The sequence below is a fragment of the Symphalangus syndactylus genome, chromosome 5 (genome assembly GCF_028878055.3).
Source record: "Symphalangus syndactylus isolate Jambi chromosome 5, NHGRI_mSymSyn1-v2.1_pri, whole genome shotgun sequence".
Classification (NCBI taxonomy): domain Eukaryota; kingdom Metazoa; phylum Chordata; class Mammalia; order Primates; family Hylobatidae; genus Symphalangus; species Symphalangus syndactylus.
In genome coordinates, this window is record NC_072427.2 from 15,753,602 (window position 1) to 15,775,639 (window position 22,038).

Consider the following 22,038-nt stretch of genomic DNA (forward strand, 5'->3'; position numbering starts at 1 on the left):
CGGGAGGCGGAGCTTTCAGTGAGCCAAGATCTCGCCACTGCACTCCAGACTGGGAGAGAAAGCAAGTCTCTGTCTCGAAAAAAAAAAAGAGATGGGGTTTCACCCTGTTAGCCAGGCTGGTCTCAAACTCCTGCCCTTAAGTGATCCACCTGCCTCAGCCTCCTAAAGTGCTGGGATTACAGGCGTAAGCCACTTTAACTCTTGGTTTCCAGCGAAATTATGTATATTTTTACAAATGTATCTTGGTTCTCATAATAAAAAAAAAATTTTTTTTTTTTGAGATGGAGTCTCGCTCTGTCACCAGGCTGGAGTGCAGTGGTGTGATCTCAGCTCACTGCAATCACTGCCTCCTGGGTTCAAGTGATTCTCCTGCCTCAGCCTCCCAAGTAGCTGGGATTACAGGCATGTGCCACCATGCTCAGCTGATTTTTGTATTTTTAGTAGAGACAGGGTTTCATCATGTTGGCCACACTGGTCTCGAACTCCTGACCTAAGGATCTGCCCACCTAGGCCTCCCAAAGTGCTGGGATTACAGGCGTGAGCCACTGTGCCCGACCAATAAATATATTTTTAAAAGAAAAATTGGGCTGGGCGCAGTGGCTCACACCTGTAATCCCAGCACTTTGGGAGGCCGAGGCGGGCGGATCATGAGGTCAGGAGATCGAGACCATCCTGGCTAACACGGTGAAACCCCGTCTCTACTAAAAATACAAAACATTAGCCGGGCGTGGTGGCGGGCGCCTGTAGTCCCAGCTACTCGGGAGGCTGAGGCAGGAGAATGGTGTGAAGCCGGGAGGCGGAGCTTTCAGTGAGCCAAGATCTCACCACTGCACTCCAGACTGGGAGAGAGAGCGAGATTCTGTCTCAAAAAAAAAACAAAAATAAAAATAAAAAAAGAGATGGGGTTTCACCCTGTTGGCCAGGCTGGTCTCGAACTCCTGTCCTTAAGTGATCCACCTGCCTCAGCCTCCTAAAGTGCTGGGATTACAGGCGTGAGCCACTTTAACTCTTGGTTTCCAGCGAAATTATGTATATTTTTACAAATGTATCTTGGTTCTCATAATAAAAAAAAAGTTTTTAGCCAAAAATCTAGCCAAAGTGGGTAGATTACCTGAGGTCAGGAGTTTGAGACCAGCCTGACATGGTGAAACCCCATCTGTACCAAAAATACAAAAATTAGCCGGGCGTGGTGGTGGGTGCCTGTAATCCCAGCTACCCAGGAGGCTGAGGCAGGAGAATCGATTGAACTCGGGAGACAGAGGTTGTAGTGAGCTGAGATCATGCCACTGCACTCCAGCCTGAGCAACAGAACGAGACTCCATCTCAAAAATGAAAAAAGAAAAGAAAAATTAGCAACAAATAACAGATAAACGATTAATACTAAAAACATATAAAGAACATCCAGTTCCAGTGAACAAATGTTCAGGGAATATAAACACAACAGCTCACCAGAATATACAGACACTAAGTAAATTTATGAAAAAATTTTCAAATTTTTCTAATAATAACACGGAGCATCATTTCATTCCTATTAAACCAAAGAGAGAGGAATATTGCAAAAATTTATAAGAGAAATGACAAGCATGAAGACTGATCCACTAAAATAAATAATTTATTTAGATTTTTATTTTATTTTTTGGTAGAGACGGGGTTTTGCCATGTTGCCCAGGCTGGTCTTGAACTCCTGGGCTCAAGCAGTCCCCCACCTTGGTTTCCCAAAGTGCTGGGATCGTAGGCATGAGCTACCACACCCAGCCAGGAAATAATTTAATATTGAAAAAAGCAGGCCAGGCTCGGTGGCTCACACCTGTAATCCCAGCACTCTATGGGCAAACTGCTTGAGCCTACGAGTTCGAGAACAGCCTGGACAACATGGTGAAACCCTATCTCTACAAAAAATCAAAAGCCCATTTCTACAACAAATACAAAAATTAGCCAGGCATGGTGGCACACCCCTGTACTCCCAGCTGAGGTGGGAGGATCACTTGAGCCCGGGAGGTTGGAGCTGCAGTGAGCCCTGTCTCAAAAAAAAAAAAAAAAAAAAAGAAAAGAAAAGAAAAAAAAATTCCTCAAGTGTCAGGTTTAAAAAGAAAGAAAAAAGAAAAACACTTAAATTATGAATACATTAAGGCTACAGCTACCTAAGAAATCTATATAGCTAAATCTGTATAACTAATTTTATAGCTGAAATTTGGAAAGGACTCATGGAAAATAAAAATAGTTCAAGTGTTTGAAAGATAGGATTATGACTGGAATATTTTTCTTGACATTGAGAATATGTTTCAATAAAATACAGGAATTTTTAAACAAAGTAAACTCAATAGTTCCCTGTCATTCCAGAGAACAAAGTCCATATGTCATAACTCCAAGAACTTTCACTTTCTGTCTTCAACTTGTATTTTTCATTCAGCTAATATCTACAGTGACTAATATCTACATGTGCCAGGCATCATGGTAGGCACTGAAGTACAGAGATGGGCAAGACATTATTACTGCCTTCAAGGAGCTTATAGACTAGCAGAAAATAGACATGTCAACAAATAATTACAATGCAACAAGATAAGTCTGACAATCAAGTCTTTTCTTAAAAGACTATGGCTTCCTAGATTAAGGAAAAACAGGCAAGTGATAGAGCAGCTTTTCAAAGAACACTGAATTGGATCTTGAAGGACAAGTGGAACTTTACAGACAGGACTGAGGTTGTGAAGAAGAGTAGTCTATGAACTACTGGTACAAAGGCTGAGGTAGAATAGTATGTGTTAGAGAAACAGAATGCTCAAAAGCCTCTGGTATTATGCTAAGGAGTTTAGATTTTATCCCACAGGTAATGGAGACCCTTAAGGGCTTTCAGCACTGAAGTCCTAGGATTATTCTACAATTATCTTGGACCTCTTTATTCTGTCCATGTTTCTCTTAGAAAAAAAAAAAACATATATATGTAAATTAAAATATATATGTATATCTTTTAATTTTTAATATTTCTTACATAAAGATACAGAAAATAGAATTACACCCATGTACCCACCAACCAAATTTAAAAAGTTAAATTTGGCCCTATTCTTTCTCTTTTAAAGGCATAAAACATTTCAGGTAGATTGACTGATGGACTCTCACTCTGTCGCCCAGGATGGAGTGCAGTGGTGCAATCTTGACTAACTGCAGCCTCCTGGGTTCAAGCGATTCTCGTGCCTCAGCCTCCCCAGTAGTGAGAACCACAGGCACACACCACCATGCCCAGATAATTTTTGTATTTACTATAGAGAGGGAGTTTTGCCATGCTGGTGAGGCAAGTCTCCAACTCCTGGCCTCAGGTGATTCGCCCGCCTCGGCCTCCCAAATCGCTGGGATTATGGGTGTGAGCCACTGTGCCCAGCCTCATTTCAGATATATTTAAAATCTCACTCATGGCCGGGTGCGGTGGCTCACGCCTGTAATCCCAGCACTTTGGGAGGCCGAGGCGGGTGGATCACGAGGTCACGAGATCGAGACCATCCTGGCTAACACGGTGAAACCCCGTCTCTACTAAAAATACAAAAAATTAGCTGGGCATGGTGGCGGGCGCCTGTAGTCCCAGCTACTTGGCAGGCTGAGGCAGGAGAATGGCATGAACCTGGGAGGCAGAGCTTGCAGTGAGCCAAGATTGCGCCACTGCACTCCAGCCCGGGCGACAGAGCAAGACTCCGTCTCAAAAAAAAAAAAATCTCACTCATTCCAGGAATGACTATGAAAAAGGAAAAACAGATAAAAATTTAAAAATCAAAACAAATAAACTATCATTCATTCCCCTTACCTTCTTCTCTTCCCTTCCTGCTTATAGGTAATACCAACTGTCCTAAAGTGGATGTGTAGAATTTCCCAGCATGTTGTTTTACTGCACCTCTAACACTATGGTCTTTTTCTAATTTTTTAACTCTTGGTTTCCTCAGTAAAATGAAGGAAATAACTACTTCTCCAGGTTACTGATAGGACTGTAAACTATACGTATAAGGTACCTATCATGGTGAGTGGCACTGAAAGTGACACAGGACCCAGAAATTTCATTTCCTCCCAGTAGATTATAAGCTACTTTCTGACAGTATAAGCAGCCCAGCTAACAAAATGTTGATTCAATTAATTCTATTTACTATTCCCCAAACAGAATACTTTTGCCTACCCCCTTCTTCACCTTCTGATCTCTCATGCAGTCTCTCGAATTCCTGTCCCTTAATCTTGACAGTGGCACACAAGTGTTATTTATCTGCATGGGTGGCACAAGGAGCTGTCAGTCACCTGCTCCATCTCACGCCATGAGGTACCTAAAGTTCTGTGTGACCTAAGGACAGGTGAGGGGTATTGGAGAAAGCCTAATGTTGTGGGACGTGCTTTAAAATCAGGCGCTCTTAGTTCAAATCCTGTATCTCTAGCACTTAATCACCAAATGCTCTTTCTGTACAGAGATAACCACTTTGTGCTTCAGATTCTCCATGTCTAAAATGGGGACAATTTCATCCGATTCTCTGGGTAATAACAGAACCCTTACTGTGTACTATGTTAACAGGTAGTCTTCGAAGCATTTATTATTGCATATATTAAGTCGTTTAATCCTAACAAAAACACCAGGAAGTAGAAGAGACCATTTCCTCCATATGACAGACGAAAACTAAGACACTTAGTGTTTCAGTAACGTGCAGTAGACACCGAGCTCAATGTGAAGGAGCCAGAATTCGAACCCAAGCAATCTGATGCAGTATTCTTAACCACTTCGCTTTGCTGGAATATCGTAAAGCTACAGTTGTAAGATCACGGGTGCCAGGAACATGGCACACAGTAGACACTCAAAAACAAGAGTAGCCCAGCTCGTGATTATGGAAAACTACAGAAAAAGTACAAAGTGTTTTCCTTGTTCCTCAGGAGGGACACGGAGGTAGTAGTGCCAGAGGTCTGGGCTGGGATTACTCTGTGCAGGGCATCATGTTAGGCACTGGAGTACATGGGCAAGAACATGCCGGGTCCTAGCCCATGCTTGGCCTCCGACGCCCCGGGAGACCTTGGCAGAGTTCGCCCCCGCCCCGGGCCTCTGTTTCCCCATTTGGGAACGTATTTATGTATCTGCTGTCCTCCCAGGATGTTGGCCAGACTAGAGGACTCAGCGGGACGAGGCGAACCAGTGCAGGAAACGGAAGAACCCGAGCGGCCTCCAGCTCCGGGCCGGGCCACCAGAGCAGGGCTAGATCAACGCGGACCGACCCGTAGTTACGCGCGCGGCACTCACCTCGCACGCAGACTCCTAGCGGACGGAACCAGGATCCAAACTTCCCGCGCTGCGACCACGGCCGCCGCGCCGAGCGCTAGCTCACTTCGCGCCGGAAGCCTGCCTATTCCGATTGGCTGCTTCCTGGGGAAGCCGACCAATACTGTCGCACTCCGACATCTGTTCCCGCCCCCTCAGGCTGCTGGGGCGGGGTCGCCGTAGAGCGCCGGGAGGGGCACGTATCTCCAAAGCCCAATCAGAGTCCGGACGGGAGGGTCAGGTGACTACGGTTACATCTCGGGCTTCCGGCGCTAGTTGGGTCTTTGTGTTTGGTGTTTTAGAGTCGGTGAAGGCTTTAAAGGAAGTAGGTAGCTGGAACCCGGCTGTGGCGGGGTTGAAAAGCCCGGACGTTTGAGAGCTGAGACTTGCCAGTTCCCACAGGCCAAGCCAGGCGTCTGGACCCCGTTCTCTTGGCTCCGACGGTGTGTCTCTGCGATGTTTTGGCGGTCTCTCCTCTCCATCCCCTTAATAATACTGGTCCCTGTTTCACCCGTACCCTTCTACACGAGCAGGTGCAAGTTGTCATTGAACCGGGAAAGTGGGCGCACACTCATATGCCTCCATGGACACGTGAGAAGCCATGCTTCTGTTTCAGCCTATTGCTGACACGCAGGAATGTGGGCCCTGTGATGCCAGATTTTACTTTCTTTCCTTTCTTCCTCTCTTCTCCCCTCTCTACTTCCTTCCCTCTCTCCTTCCCTCCCGCCCTCCCTCCTCTTTGTGTGTGTGATAAAATCTATCTAACATAAAATTCGCTATTTTTAAGTGTACAGTTCAGTGGCATTAAGTACATTCACATTGTTGTGAAACCATCACCACTATCCATCTCCAGAACTTTTTCATTATCCCAAATAGAAAATCTGCCTATTACACAGTAACTCCCCACTACCCGTTTCTCACAACCCCTGATAGCGGATATTGCACTTTCTATCTGTAAATGCTAGGTACCGCATATAAATTGAATCATACAATAATTGCTCTTTTCTGATTGGCTTATTTCACTTAGCATAATGTCTTCAAGGAGCATCTATGTTGTAGCATGTATCAGAATTTCTTCCTTCTTGAGGCTAAATAATATTCCATTATACATGTATACCACATTTTGTTTATCCATTCATCCATATAAATGGATGCTTGGTTATTCCCACCTTTTGGCTATTGTGAATAATGCTGCTATGAACTTTGGTATACAAATAATCATTCTCCACATAATACGCAGAAAGAGTTTTCTAGAATGTAAAAATCTGTTCAAGTTACCTCCCTCCTGAAAATCTTCTATGGTAAATTGAAACCAAAATATGATACTATTAAACACTCCATAGAATAGCTGAAATGAAAAGACTGACAATTCCCTTAGTTGCAAAGAGGCAGAAATGGGACTCTCATACAGTGTTGATGGGAGTGTAAAATGGTACAACCACTTTGGAAACATCAGTCTCTACCGAAATTAAATTTACCCCTACCCTATACCCCAGAAATCCCATTTCTAGATATTTACCCCAAAAAATGAATGCCTTTGTTCACCAAAAGACTCATAGCAGCTTTATTCATAATAGCCAAAGGGAAAAAACTCAGATGTCCACCAATAGATGAATAAATTGTGGCTTATTCATAAACTGTATACTACTGTTGAAGAATAATTTTAATATTAAATATAATACAGATATAAATGTTAGAGATTTTATTTAACTCATTAATGAATGAGATATCCAGAAAGATTACAACTGCTTCAATGGAAAATTCAAAGTACCACACACATAGTCAAATGAGGAATAATGAAATAACTACAAATATATATAAAAACTGGCAGAACTGATCAAATCCACAGCTCAGTAATCAATTGCATTCTGCTGAAAACAATTTGCATTTTTTTTTTTTTTTTTTTTTTTTGAGTTGGAGTCTCACTCAGCCGCCCAGGCTGGAGTGCAGTGGCGCGAGCTCGGCTCACCGCAACCACCATCTCTCAGGTTCAACAGAGTCTCCCGTCTCAGTCTCCCGAGTAGCTGGGATTACAGGCACCTGCCATCATGCCCAGCTAGCTTTTTGTATTTTAGTAGAGACAGGCGTTCACCATGTTGGCCAGGCTGGTCTCGAACTCCTGACCTCAGGTGATCCGCCCGTCTCGGCCTCCCAAAGTGCTAGGATTACAGGTGTGAGCCACTATGCCCGGCCACAATTTGCATTTCTATAGACAAGAAGCATCTATAGTTTGTAAAAACTCCGAGTTATTCTGTAGCTCAAAGACAGTGAAAGGTTTAGAATCCTCATAGAATCAGACATCCTAGAAAGGTAAGCTGGACAGCTGGGCACCTTATTTTTCAGTGACACCCAGTAATCATTTTTTGTTGTTTGTCTTTAGATGGAGTCTTGCTCTGTCACCCAGACTGGAGTACAGTGGCGTGATCTCAGCTCACTGCAACCTCCACTTCCTGGGTTCAAGTGATTCTCCTGCCCCAGCTTCCCAAACAGCTGGGACTACAGGTACATGCCACCACGCCTGGCTAATTTCTTGTATTTTTAGTAGAAATGGGGTTTTGCCATGTTGCCCAGGCTGGTCTCAAACTCCTGGCCTTAGGCGATCTGCCAGTCTCAGCCTCCAAAAGTGCTGGGATTACAGCCGTGAGCCGCCTTGCCTGGCCAAGGTATGTATTTAAGATTAAGATGAGTGCACAAGCCTTTCACCACCCTACGCTAACATCCACAGAATCCTTCCAGGTGGGAGGTAAAGGTTGCAGTGAGCTGAGATCACACCACTGCACTCCACCCTGGGCAGCAGTGAGAATCTGTCTTAAAAAAAAAAAAAAAAAAGAAAACCCACACAGAATCCTTCCAGCAGCCCCCATTTGCCTTCAAGGTGAAGACCAAACTCCGATTGAGTCCCTGCTTCCTCTCATGTGTCATCTGTCCCTCATCCCCATTTTCCTGTCATTTCCTCAAGGTGTTTTATAGTCTTTCCAGTTTCCTGTCCTTTACCTCCAAATCATACCTCTTGTTCATCTCTCAGGTCTCAGGACAACTTCTCTGCAAGTTGTTGGAGAAGTTGGGAAGTTGGAAAGCCTTACCTAATCCTCCAAATCTGCCTGTGTATCCCTCCTAGGTTTTCCCATAACATCAGTCAGCATTTGTATTGGTTGTATTGATACTATTAGTGTGCCTGTCTTCCTCTACAGAATATGCTCTCCATGGGGGTGCTCTTCAAGGCCTACCACAATGGCTGGCACTAGAGAAGGGCAGAAAATTGAAGAACAGTGAAGACAAAAGCAATAAGATAATTAAGGCCATGTGAGACAGCAACAATATCAGCTGAATGTCACGTTTTATTGAGTTGTGAGTATCCAATCTCTCACTTTAGGGGATACTGTTTGAGCCTAAGTAACATTAGTGGCTTTATTCATTTGGTAGATTGTTTGTATCTTTGCGTTGTCTCTATCCTGCTTTTTCCTTGGCCATTTTGCTATTAAAAATCTGCTTGATTTACTCTGCACTTTCCCGTAGAGAAGGGTAGCCTGAGGAGTTATTTAACAATGATGTGTTTTGGCCAGGCACAGTGGCTCATGCCTGTAATCCCAGCACTTTGGGAGGCCAAGGCAGGCAGATCACGAGGTCAGGAGATTGAGACCATCGTGAAATGCCGTCTCTACTAAAAATACAAAAATTAGCCAGGTGTCATGGCGCACGCCTGTAGTCCCAGCTACTCGGGAGGCGGAGCTTGCAGTGAGCCGAGATCGTGCCACTGCACTCCAGCCTAGGCAACAGAGTGAGGCTCCATCTCAAAAAAAAAAAAAGTAGTATATCCATACAGTGGAATATCATTCGGCCATGAAAAGGAGTGAAGCTCTGACACATGCTACAACATTCTGAGTCAAATATGCCAGACACACAAAAAAAATACTATCTGACTCCATTTATATGAAAGATTTTGAATAGGCAAATTCATAGAGACAGAAAGTAGATTAGAGGTTTCAGGAACTGAGAGTAGGAAGGAGGGAAGAATGAGGAATTATTGCTTACTGGGTTCGTAGTTTCCATTTGGGGGGAATGAAAAAGTTTAGAAATAGTGGCAATGGCTGTACAGCATTTTCAATGTAATTAATGCCATTGAGTTCTACACATAAAAAGGTTAAAATGACAGTTTATTTCATACATATTTTACCACACACAAAGCAGTTGCTGTGGAAAAAAAAACACACACACAACATATTTTACACACATACACAAGCTCCAATCAAAACAGAAATAGATTTTCAGTTTTTCTTAAAAAAGAGGAAAGAAGAAAGGGAGGGAGGGTGGGAGGGAAGGAGAGGAGGAGGGAAGGAAGGAGAGAGGGAAGAAGAGAGGAAAGTATGAAAGAAAAGAAAGATCTAGCAGCATCACAGGGCCCACATTCCCTCAAGCGAACAATAGGCTGAAACAAGTGTGGCTTCTCACGTGTCCCTGGAGGCATCTGAGTTTGTTTCATGTTTCCCCCATCAATGACAATTTGCACCTGCTTGTGTAGAGAGGTACCTGTGGAACAGAGGCCAGCATTAATAAGGGGGTGGAGAGGAGAGACTGCCAAAGCCTTGCAGAGACAGAAAAAAAAGTGTGGTTTTCCAGGACTGAAAACTCAGTCGCAGCAGCCCCTCTCTCAGTTGTACCTGTAGGATTTTAATTTATAGAGGCGTCTGACTGATGACAGACTAATGGCTTTGAAGGAATAATTTATCCACATTTCCTGAGAGGAGGGGCACACCACGCCATGCAGGGCCACATGGAGAAGAAGCACCAGCTTTGGTCAGGAGGCAGAAGGGAGTGAAGGGAAAGCTTAAACCAGAACCTTTATTAGCGTTTCAGCAGGAAAGGCAAGGCAGTGCAGGGAAAGTTTGGGACTGGCTGATTTGAATAATTCTGGTGGGTTTTGGAGATTAGCGGTGTCTCTAGGCGTTCTGTAGTACCTAGCCTTGGGTTAATTTAGGGCAGGGGAAATATTGGCTTTGTGTTAGAAAAAGGGGGTCGTTAGAGCTATGGACTTGGGACTAGTTGGAGGGTTTGTAATATAATTTCTGGGGCGCCCACAAAAACAAGATCATAGGAAAGATGTAAACAACTTTGGCTGTTTGTTTGGTCCTGTATGGCCTGAGCCACAGATGGGTTTGGCATAATAGCAGCTTCCTGGCATGAAAGAGCCAAAAAAAAAAAGAAGACATCAAAAACACTACCTTTTGCAGTAGACATCTGTAGTCTTTGCCTGGGGAAAATCATCCACTTACAGCACCCTGACACGGCTTTGGAGAGCCACTTTTCTCAATTCAGCCAGGAAACTCATGCCAATGTGGGACTGACTTCTCAAGCCTGGAAAGCCAGGGGTGGCCCTGCCACTTCAGCCTGGCCAATCAGTATATCTTACTAGCTTGGCCTGATGACTCCAGCTGGGCCAGTGAGAGCCGCCCTCCCCAGGACTTTGGCTAGAATCTACTGGGAATGTGGTAATAGGTGTGCCCTTTCTGTTGGAGTTCCCAAACTGTTAAGATGTCATCCTGGATGTGGGACTAGGAGGGGAGCCTGCCTGAGGATGAAGCCACTGAGAGGAGAGTGCAGGCCAGAGAAGGAGAGAAGCTGGGTTTTGGTGGAATTAATTGTCTGAGGCCCTGGATCCTGCTGTACTGGCAGCCACGTCCTGGACTTTGCAGTCATATAAGCCAATTAATTCCCATTTATACTTAAAAAAAAAAAAAGGCAAACTGCAAAACAGTAGCCATAGGATGCTATGTTTATGTAAAGAACGGGGGAAAATGATTCGGATATGTGTCAGCTAGCATATTCATTTAAACTTTTCTAATAAATAAGAAGCTAATAATCATGAATACCTGTTGGGAGTGGGAGCTGGGTAGATGGAGGAATGAGTCATAGAAATACTTTATAGAAATACTTTACTGTGGCCGGGCGTGATGGCTCACGCCTGTAATCCCAACATTTGGGAGGCCGGCGGATCACTTGAGGCCAGGAGTTTGAGACCAGTCTGGCCAACATGACAAAACCCCGTCTCTACTAAAAATACAAAATTTAGCTGGGCATGGTGGCATGCGCCTCTAGTCCCAGCTAGTCAGGAGGCTGAGGTGGGAGAGTTGCTTGAACCCAGAAGGCAGAGGTTGCAGTGAGCCAAGATGGTGTCATTGCACTCCAGCCTGGGCGACAGTGAGACTCTGTCTCAAAAAAAAAAAAAAGGAAATACTTCACTGTATACCCTCTCATATTTTTTGACATTTGAACATGTGAGAATGTTACCTATCAATAATATTAAATACAGACATTTTATTTTTATTTTTTGTAGAGACAGAGTCTTGCTGTTGGCCAGGTTGGTCTTGAACTCCTGGCCTCAAGCAATCCTCCTGACTCAGCCTCCCCAAGTGCTGGGATTACAAGTGTGAGCCACCATGCCCAGCCCAGACTTTTAAAAATACAAAAAACAGCCAGGCGCGGTGGCTCAAGCCTGTAATCCCAGCACTTTGGGAGGCCGAGGCGGGCGGATCACGAGGTCAGGAGATCGAGACCACCCTGGCTAACACGGTGAAACCCCGTCTCTACTAAAAATACAAAAAATTAGCCGGGCGTGTTGGCGGGCACCTATAGTCCCAGCTACTCGGGAGGCTGAGGCAGGAGAATGGCGTGAACCCGGGAGGCGGAGCTTGCAGTGAGCCGAGATCGCGCCACTGCACTCCAGCCTGGGGGACAGAGCAAGACTCCGTCTCAAAAATAAAAATAAACATACAAAAAACTCGAGGTTTATTTTATAAAGCCCTTAGGAAGGACAAATCCTATTATAGCAAATACATTGAATTTGCAGTGTACTGTGCTAGTAAGATATTTACACTCCTAACCACTCAGGAGCAAAGTAAACAAAGAACACTGTTGAGAGACCAGGTAGGTGGAGAAAGATCTTAATTAAACTTAAAGTTATACATAGTCTGCCTTTTGTTATGTTTTCTAAGAATATGTTAGAAGCAGTCTGAGATATTCAGTGGTAAGAACGACGCTCTTCCGAGAATATATGTTGTTATTCACAAGGGACTTCTGCTTCCAAGTAGGATGTAGTAGGTATCAGTAGGTTGTCACTCCTGCTACAACAACCAGAAAAACAAAAACGCACACATACAAAAAAAGGATAAATTATACAAATCACACACACATATATGTATATATTTATAGACAGTCTCACTCTGTCACCTAGGCTGGAGTGCAGTGGCACCATCTCAGCTCACTGCAACCTCTGCCTCCTGAGTTCAAGTGACTCTCCCACCTCAGCCTCCCGACTAGCTGGGACTACAGGTGTGTGCCACCATGCCCAGCTAAATTTTGTATTTTTAGTAGAGATGGGGTTTCACCATGTTGGCCAGGCTGGTCTCGAACTGCCTTGGCCTCCCAAAGTTCTGAGATTACAGGTGTGAGCCACTGCGCCCGGCCCAAATCCTATTTTTAAAGATATAAGAACATCAGAGAGCAGTGGGATCAGAGAAAGAAGAGCCCATTGCTAGGTGAGCTGGGATTGCTGGTCATTTTTCTCCCTGGGTGCATTTGTCAAAGCCGAAGATTGAGTGTGGTTTACAATGAACTTCTGATGGCCTCTCAGGCTATTGTTACAGATTAGAGTCTAAAGGAGCCTAGATAAGAGGCTTTTTTTTTTCCCATGGGATATTTGCTGAGTGCTGGGGTAGACTGGGGGACAAGAGCTGCTAAGCTCGAGACCTAGGCTGGAAAGGCAGAGTAAGATCTGCAGTCTCTTATTGTTTGGAATATGGAGTCCCTCTGAAGGGAGGGGCCTGCAAAAAATACATGACAGGTCTCACTCTCAAGATAATTAAAAACAGAGGTGGACCACATCTAAGTAAAGCTGTAACTCTTCCGAAATCAGCTCAATTTCTGATTGGATAGAATTATCATTCTTTTGAGCTACATGGGCTAACAGAAAATAGAGTCAACCATTCAGAGAAAAATATCATTAACTTCGACCTTTAAGGTTATTTTATACACAATATTTGGCATACAATAAAAAAGTATTAGTCGGCAGGGCACAGTGGCTCACACCTGTAATCCCAGCACTTTGGGAGGCTGAGGCAGGTGGATCACTTGAGGTCAGAAGTTTGAGACCACCCTGGGAAACATAGTGAAACCCCATCTCTAATAAAAATACAAGAATTAGTCAGGCGTGGTGGTGCATGCCTGTATTCCCAGCTACTCAGGAGGCTGAGGCAGAAGAATCGCTTGAACCCAGGAGGTGGAGTTTGCAGTGAGCGGAGATAGCGCCACTGCACTCCAGCCTGGGTGACAGAGCGAGACTCTGTCTCAAAAAAAAAGAAAGAAAATGTCTGTACAGAAAGATAAAATAGAAAGAACAATGTTAACTACGAAGTTCTTGTTTAATGTCTCCCTAAAATACAATATTTAGCCGAGAAGATTATTCACATAATCTTAGCATGTTTGTTGTAGAAAATAAAAGGGAATTTTGTTTATTTAAATTATAAATAAACTCATTTTGTAATCATATTATATAAATTCCTGTTAGAATCTTGGATCTAGTTTTTTCTTCACAGATTGCAAGTAACATAAAATAAAGCTTCCACCAGATTTGAATCTAAATCCCACACTCACTTTACAATTCTGAATTTTGGTTTCTACATTTGTAAAATAGAAATAGTAATACATGTCTCATAAGTTTAGTATGAAGATTAAGTGACATAAGGCCCTTGGTATAATGCCTGGTACAGAGTAAATATCCATTATTATTGCTATTATTACTTTTGGAGACAGGGTCTCATTCTGTCGCCCAGGCTGGAGTGCAGTGGTACAATCGTGGCTCACAGTAGTCTTGAACTCCTAGGCTCAAGTGATCCTCCTGCCTCAGCCTCTTGTTTAGCTGGGAATACAAGCACATGCCTCCATGTCCAGCTAATTTAAAAGAATTGTTTTTCCAGAGACAGGTTCTCACTATGTTGCCAGGGCTGGTTTTGTACTCCTGGCCTCAAGCGATCCTCCTGCCTTGGCCTCCCAAAGTGCTGGGTTTATAGATGTGAGCCACTGCACCCAGCTATGAAAAATTATTAATTTTTCCTCAGGCATGCATATCTACCATGTTACAGGAATCATCACAGGGAGTGTGAGGGAATAGACTCCCATTAAATGAGATGAGATTAAATGAGACAGTGGATGTAACTCTCTCAGTAAAGTCCTTGTGAATGGTGACCTTTATTATTATAATAACATAATCTCAGTCTGCCAAATCAGATGTGCAACAAACTGTTTTAATGTAACAACTTCACGTGTGGTTTGAGTTCCCAGTCTGCTAGATAACAGCAAATTAATCTTAGATATGTGAGGTTTATTTGTTTGTTTGTAGAGGTCTCACTGTGTTGCCCAGGCAGGTCTCAAATTCCTGGCCTGAAGCTGTCCTCCCGCCTCAGCCTCCCAAAGGGTTGGGATGACAGGCGTAAGCCACCATGCCCGGCCCAAAGTTTGGAGTTTTCTTTCCTTCTTGCTGGATGGTGCGTGGGTTCTAGGGTCTTACCTTGTGCCAAGGTGTGAGTTGGAGGGCAGTTGTTCCTTATAATCATCTTTTCTGGTAGGTCACACAGAAGTGGCCTGTTCTTGTGCCTATGCCTTCTTCAAGTCTGGGGCATCCTCCCTCCACTTCTATTTACAGCCTGGGGGCCATGGGAATCTTTCTGTTGCTTCAGTGTCAAACAAGGGCATGGACATCTTAGAGTGCCTGTGGCGCTGCCAACCAAAACACCCTATACACAGTGCCATCTCTGGGGTCCTGCTGTTCCCTGGCATGCAGCCCAGGAATCAGGGCCTCAGGCCTTTCTTTTTTGGAGCCACCTTGTCACTGCTCTCTCATATCAGTGCCTCACTTCTGTCTCCCCCTGCTTAAGGGGCTTTTAATCTGGTCTCCCTAAAGAACTTTACCTATTATTACCTATTATTAAGAATAGGTTTAGTTTCTTTCAGAAACTATTGTTTTGGAGTGTTTTCCACTTTTGTTACCATTTCATCTCTCATCTGAGCCAATAGACATATAGATTGCTTAAATGGCTGAAGATGGGGGGAAGGGAGGATACTAGAAGAAAATAAAAACAAGGCCGGCGCAGTGGCTCATGGCTGTACTCTTGGCACTTTGGGAGCCCAAGGCAGGCAGATCACTTGAGCCCAGGAGTTCAAGACCAGCCGGGAAAACATAGGGAGACCCTGTCTCTACAAAAAATAAAAAATTAGCCAGGCATGGTGGTGTGCACCTGTTAGTCCCAGCTACTCCAGAGGCTGAGGTCGGAGGATTGCTTGAGCCCAGGAGGTCAAGGCTGTGGTGAGCCGAGATCATGCCACTGCACTCTAGCCTGGGCCACAGAGCAAGACCCCGTCTCAAAAAGGGAAAAGAAAGAAAGAAAGAAAAGAAAAACATACCAGGTAAGGGTTCCAACCATAATATAATTTTTTTTCTTTTTTTTTTTCTTTTTGAGACAGCGTCTCACTCTGTTGCCCAGGCTGGAGTTCAGTGGCGCCATCTCGACTTACTGCAGCCTTGACCTCCTGGGTTCAAGTGATCCTTCCACTTCAGCCTCCCAAGTAGCTGGGACCACAGGCATGTGCCACCACGCCCAGCTAAGTTTTGTATTTTTTGTAGAGACGGGCTTTCACCATGTTGCGCAGGCTGGTCCTGAGCTCCTGGTCTCAAGCAATCCTCCTGCCTCAGCCTCCCAAAGTGCTGGGATTACAGATGTGAGCCATCAGGCCCAGCCTATAATGGAATTCTTATTATCAGATTAGCCTTTCTGCCTTAAACAACCATGAAACTGCCCAAAAGCTATGAGCAACCATTTTCAAACAGTAGACAACAGGCAGTGCATGACAGTAATCCCCGAGATCACTGATGAGATGTTTCCCACAATTTGTCTGTCTCTCTGCTGGGGACAGCTTTCCAATTGCAGCATAGCAAGCTGAGTAGAGCATACCATGGCAGAGTAGGGATGCCCTGCCGTGTCGAGAAGAGATCAGAGTGAAGGGCTGCCGAAACCGCTGCAGTCCATAAGTCATGGCCCCGGAGAGAATGGAGCTGCTTATGTGGGAGGCAGAGATCCACACCACGGCTTTCTCGTGAGTTCTTGGCTGAAAACTGGGATATACATGTGTAGGGAAGACTACCTGAGGGTTACCAGAGAGAGGCTGCTACCCAGTTGAGAGTAAAACAGATAATAGAGATCAGGCAGATAACAGAATCCAGAGCCTCTACAATGTATCATCCAGTGTCCTTTACACAATCTATAATTCCTAAACGTACAAGGAAACAGAAAAATATGACCCATAGCAAAAACAACAATCAATAGAAGCTGACCGCAAAGTGGTCCAGATGCTGGACTTAGCAAAGACTTTAAGGAAATTATTATATGTTCAAAATTCTAAAGGAAAATATGTTTAAAGAATTAAAGGAAAATATGTTTAAATAATTAGGCCAGGCGCGGTGGCTCAAGCCTCTAATCCCAGCACTTTGGGAGGCCGAGGTGGGTGGATCACCTGAGGTCAGGAGTTCGAGACCAGCCTGACCAGCATGGTGAAACCCCATCTCAACTAAAAATACAAAAAATTAGCCAGGTGTGTTGGTGCGTGCCTGTAACCCCAGCTACTCGGGAGGCTGAGGCAGTAGAATCTCTTGAACCCGGGAGGCGGAGGTTGCAGTGAGCCGAGATCGCGCCATTGTACTCCAACTTGGGCAACAAGAGTGAAATTCTGTCTAAAAAAAAAGAAGGAAAGTATGTTTAAATAATTAAAGGAAAATAGGGTCTTTTTTTTTTTTTTTTTAAGAGACAGGGTCTCACTACATTGCCTAGGCTGAACTTGAACTCCTGGGCTCAAGAGATCCTCCTGCTTCAGCCTCCCAAGTAGCTGAGACTGCAGGCATGCGCCCCCACACCCAGCAGGAAAGGTCTTTTCTTTTGAGGCAGGTTCTAACTCTGACACCCAGGCTGGAGTACAAGTGGCATGATCTTGGTTCACTGCAGCCTCAACCTCCAGGGCTCAAGTGATCCTCCCACCTCAGCCTCCCAAGTAGCTGGGACTACAGGTGCGCACCACCATGCCCAGCTAATTTTTGGATTTTTTGTTTGTTTGTTTGTTGTTGTTGTTGTTGTTGTTTTGCAGAGACAGGTTTCACCCTGTTGCCCAGGCTGGTCTCAAACTCGTGGGCTCCAGCAGTCCACCCACCTCGGCCTCCCAGTGTTGGAATTACAGGCATGAGCCACCACACCCATCCAGGAAAGATCTTACTGAGTGAGTGAATAGAAAACCAAGCAGACAAGCTGGTGGCTCCTGCCTGTAATCCTAGCACTTGGGAGGCCAAGGCGGGCGGATCACTTGAGGTCAGGAGTTTGAGAACAGCCTGGCCAACATGGTGAAACCCCGTCTCCACTAAAAATACAAAAATTAGCCGGGCATGGTGGCGCATACCTGTAATTTCAGCTACTGAGGCTGAGGCAGGAGAATCTCTTCAACTTGGGAGGAGGAGGTTACAGTGAGCGGATATTGCGCCATTGCACTCCAGCACAGGCAACAGGACAAGACTCTTTCTCAAAAAAAAAAAAAAAAAGAAAACCACCAAGCAGATAAATGTCAATTATAGCAAAGTACCATCTAGAAATTCTAGAACTGAAAAGTATAATAACTGAAACAAAAAAACAAAAAAAAACTGAAACAAAAAAAAATTTCTTTCTTTTCCCTTTTTGAGACAGGGTCTTGCTCTGTGGCCCAGGCTAGAGTGCAGTGGCATGATCTCGGCTCACCACAGCCTTGACCTCCTGGGCTCAAGCAATCCTCCGACCTCAGCCTCAAGATGGACTTGACTTCCTATAGAGAAGGCAGAAGACAAAGATAGGCAACTTAAAGACAGATCAAGAAAAATGATCCAGTCTGAAAAACAGAGAGAAAAAGAACTGAAGAAAAATACACCAAGCCTCAAGGATCCATGGAACAATATCAAATATCTGGATATATTTGCTTGTCTTATCATTATAAGAGAGGGATTAAAGACCAATGGGAAGTTGGGTAGGGCTTACAAATTGTGCTTGTCACTATCATGTGCCCTGGGGAGGCCCTATGTTGGGATACCTCCAGGATCACTTTATTTAGGTGTTTGAGGCTGCTTGGATTCCCCAGAGAAGCCTCTTTAAATGTTCCAATCTCCTGGTAATGCTCTGGCTGCCACGTCAGGGAGCCCAGTGGGAGAACAGAGCTGGACTCAGCATCTGACCTTCAATAGCAGTAGTCACTTAAGCCCTTATTTTTGGTACAGTACTCACATCCTCAACGATGCTGGTTTCCTCAGTCCACAGACCTTTATTTTAGCATCTGTAGGTACTAATGCCTCTTCTTGGAGACAAGGGAGGGGCAGTTGCTAATAAGTGTGGAGTGGGTGAGGGGATCTCAGGATCTAGCTGCATCTCAAACTGCTTTCACCCAGCTCTCATTATTTTGGACCTCCTTTCACTCCCAATTCCAGAGATGCCTGGTTCTGTCAGTTTCTGTGCCTTTTTAGGATACTGTGATGGTTAATATGTGTCAAATTGACTGGGCCAAGTGCCCAGATATTTGGACAAACATTATTCTGGGTGTTTCTGTGAGGGTGTTTTTGGATGAAATTAGCATTTAGGTGGGATCTGGTGGTTCATGCCTGTAATCCCAGCATTTTGGGAGGCCAAGGTGGGAGGATTACTTGAGGCCCAGGTTTTGAGACCAACCTGGGCAACATTGCAAGACCCTGTCTCTACAAAAACAAAATAAAAAAGAAATTCACATTTAAATCAGGCTTGAGTGAAGTCAATTGCTCTCTGTCTTGGTCTGCTCAGCCTACTATAATAAAATACTATACACATGCTGGTTAAACAACAGAAACATTTCTCACAGTTCTGGGGGCTGGAAGGTCCAAGGTCAAGGTGCTAGGCAGTTTGCTTTCTGGTGAGGACCCTCTTGCTGGCTTGCAGATGGCTGCCTTCTCACTGTGTCTTCCTCACAAGGTGCAGAGAGAGATCTCTTGTGTCTCTTCTTACAAAGCCACTAATCCCATCATGAGGGCTCCCATATGCCCTCACTGCTCCCAAAGGCCCCATCTCCAAATACCATCACCCTGAGGGTTAGGGCTTTAATGTGATTTGGGGGGGACACAAGTGTTCAGTTCATAACATTCCTCATAGTGTGGGTGATCTCATCCAATTAGTTGGAGGCCTGAATAAAGACTGACCTTTTGCCCCAGCAAGGGGTATTTTACAGCCAACTTACTTGGTCTGCTGTAAAATACCTCTACATCCACACTACAGATTTTGGATTTACCAGCCAAATAATCATGCAAGCCAATTCCTTTTCTTTCCCACTGTCTTTGTCTCTTTCTTTCTGTCTCTCCTACATATGTGTGCGCACGCACACACGCACACGCACACACACATACACACCCCTTATCACCTCCTATTGTTTCTCTGGAGAACCCTGCCCACTACTGGCCCAAGAATGGTTCCTTCTTAGGTCAGCTAAGACAGTCACCACTCTTCTGCTTTCTAGGTTCCAAAAGGTTGCTGCTATTGTCTCTCTCTCTCTCTGTCTCTCTGTCTTTTTGTTTTTCTTTTTTGAGACAGGGTTTTGTTCTGCCGGCCAGGCTGGCGTGCAGTGGCACCATCTTGGCTCACAGCAACCTCCGTCTCCCAGGCTCAAGTGATCCTCCCATCTTAGCCTCCCGAGGAGCTGGGACCACAGGCATGTGCCACCAAGCTTGGCTAATTTTTTTTTTCTTTTTTTTTTTGTTTTTGTTTTTGTTTGTTTGTTTATTTTTGAGACAGTCTCTCCCTCTATGGCCCAGCCTGGAGTGCAGTGGTGCGATCTCAGAACCTCTGCCTCCCAGGTTCAAGCAATTTTCCTGTCTCAGCCTTCCAAGTAGCTGGGATTACAAGTGTGTGCCACCACGCCTGGCTACTTTTTTTTTTGGTATTTTTAGTAGAGACAAGGTTTCACCATGTTGGCCAGGCTGGTCTTGAATTCCTTGGCTCAAGTGATCTACCTGGTTTGGCCTTCCAAAGTGCAGGGATTATAGGTGTGAGCCACCATGCCTGACCTGCTGTCATCTCTTCTGTTCTCATTCTTGTAGACTTATTGTAGTTTTTACTATATATACAGTCACTTTACTATAGTAGGTTTTTGGGAGAATGGATCTAGATAAGCATGTTTAATCTGCAATTTCAGCCCAGAGTTCCTGGACTTCCTAACTCTTAAGAGTGATTTAAATAACAGAACGTTTCCTGGAAATTGTGTTCTTATCCAATATGTTAGCAGCCTTCTGTTGGTCTCCCCCTCATTAAAGGGCCTCAAAAGAGATTTCTTCTTTTTTTTTTTTTTTTGGCAGGGCCTTGCTCTGTTACCCATGCTGGAGTACAGTGATGCCATCATGGCTCACTACAGCCTCGACCTCCAGGACTCAAGCCATCCTCCCACCTCAGCCTCCTGAGTAGCTGGGACTACAGACATGTATCACCATGCCCAGCTAATTTTTAATTATTTTTTAATAGAGACCTAGTCTCATTTTGTTGCCTAGGCTGGTCCTGAACTCCTGGGCTCAAGCAATCTTCCCACCTCCCAAAATGCTGGTATGACAGGCTTGAGCCACCATACCGTACCCTCAAAAGAGATTAATTAATTAATGTATTTATTTTTGAGACAGAGTCTCACTCTGTCACCCAGGCTGGAGTGCAGTGGCGTGATCTTGGCTCGCTGCAGCCTCTGCCTCCTGGGTTCAAGCAATTATGCTGCCTCAGCCTACCGAGTAGCTGGGATTACAAGTGCACGCCACCACGCTCAGCTAATTTTCGTATTTTTAGCAGAGACTGGGTTTCTCCATGTTGGCCAGGCTAGTCTTGAACTCCTGACCTCAAGTCATCCACCCACTTCGGCCTCCCAAAGTGCTGGGCGACATGCGTGAGCCACTGTGGCCGGCCAAAAGAGATTTCTTAATCTACCTTCCTTCTTGTGTACAAAAGGGCCACAAAGCTATTAAAATCATAATTATGTCTGTTCCAAGTCCATTACTTGAACATGACAAATCAATAAGAGACACTCATTTTCTTCTAGAGAAGTAGGCATCTTCAAGGGCCCTGGGCTCACCACAAGTTCACAAATGCATAGCTTCTTGGACATGTCTGGCCTTAGCTGACAGTAAATATTAAAATATACTTCAGATACAAAACGTCTACTACATCTAACTCAAGCTAGCAATGTCAAATGATTACCTTGGTCTTAACATCTGAAAGGCTGGTTTTCTTCCCTTAAATGAGTCCTAGCATTACGTATCCCTGATTACAGTAAGCAGTTCACTCTTCCATTAAAAAAAAAAAACCTTCATTATAGAAACACAGACTAATGGAGACAACGCCCTGGTGCCTGTGATCATTCTTCTTACACTGGAAAGCACCTGCTGTGCCTCCAGCCTGTGTTCTGTGGCCAGGACAGCTGTCTTCGTAGAGGCTTCTTGTGTTTTCATCCTGGTGTCCCTCTTTATGGGGCTGCTCCACCTCAGCACTCCTTCTAAAAACCAAAATGCAATTCCTATCAACTGTCGAATATGTAAATATTACATTTTACTCATCTCTGCTGGTCATATTACCCTTATGCTCTTTGCCCCCCAGTAAACCCAGCATCTTTTTTTTTTTTTTTTTTTTTTTTTGGAGATAGGGTCCTGCTTTGTCACCCAGGCT

The 22,038-nt window shown here is 44.6% G+C and overlaps 1 protein-coding gene and 1 long non-coding RNA gene across 7 annotated transcripts in view; one reads left to right on the forward strand and one right to left on the reverse strand.

The window, feature by feature from the left end:
• Nucleotides 1–5,365, reverse strand: part of BLM (BLM RecQ like helicase) — a 101,507-nt gene extending 96,142 nt beyond the window's left edge. For 3 of the 6 annotated variants that reach the window (XM_063638549.1, XM_055277187.2, XM_055277185.2), the window contains exon 1: nucleotides 5,252–5,363. The gene's annotated coding sequence lies outside the window, so the exon portion shown is untranslated. Of the gene's footprint in view, nucleotides 1–1,111; nucleotides 1,318–5,251 lie in introns of those variants that run through there. The other 3 variants (XM_055277186.2, XM_063638550.1, XM_063638548.1) reach the window with 3 other exon arrangements.
• Nucleotides 5,366–5,521: 156 nt separating this feature from the next.
• Nucleotides 5,522–19,107, forward strand: LOC129482061 (uncharacterized). The gene is made up of 3 exons (XR_010120647.1): nucleotides 5,522–5,712; nucleotides 8,461–8,617; nucleotides 18,040–19,107. It is a non-coding gene; the product is annotated as an uncharacterized lncRNA (long non-coding RNA).
• Nucleotides 19,108–22,038: the final 2,931 nt, after the last annotated feature.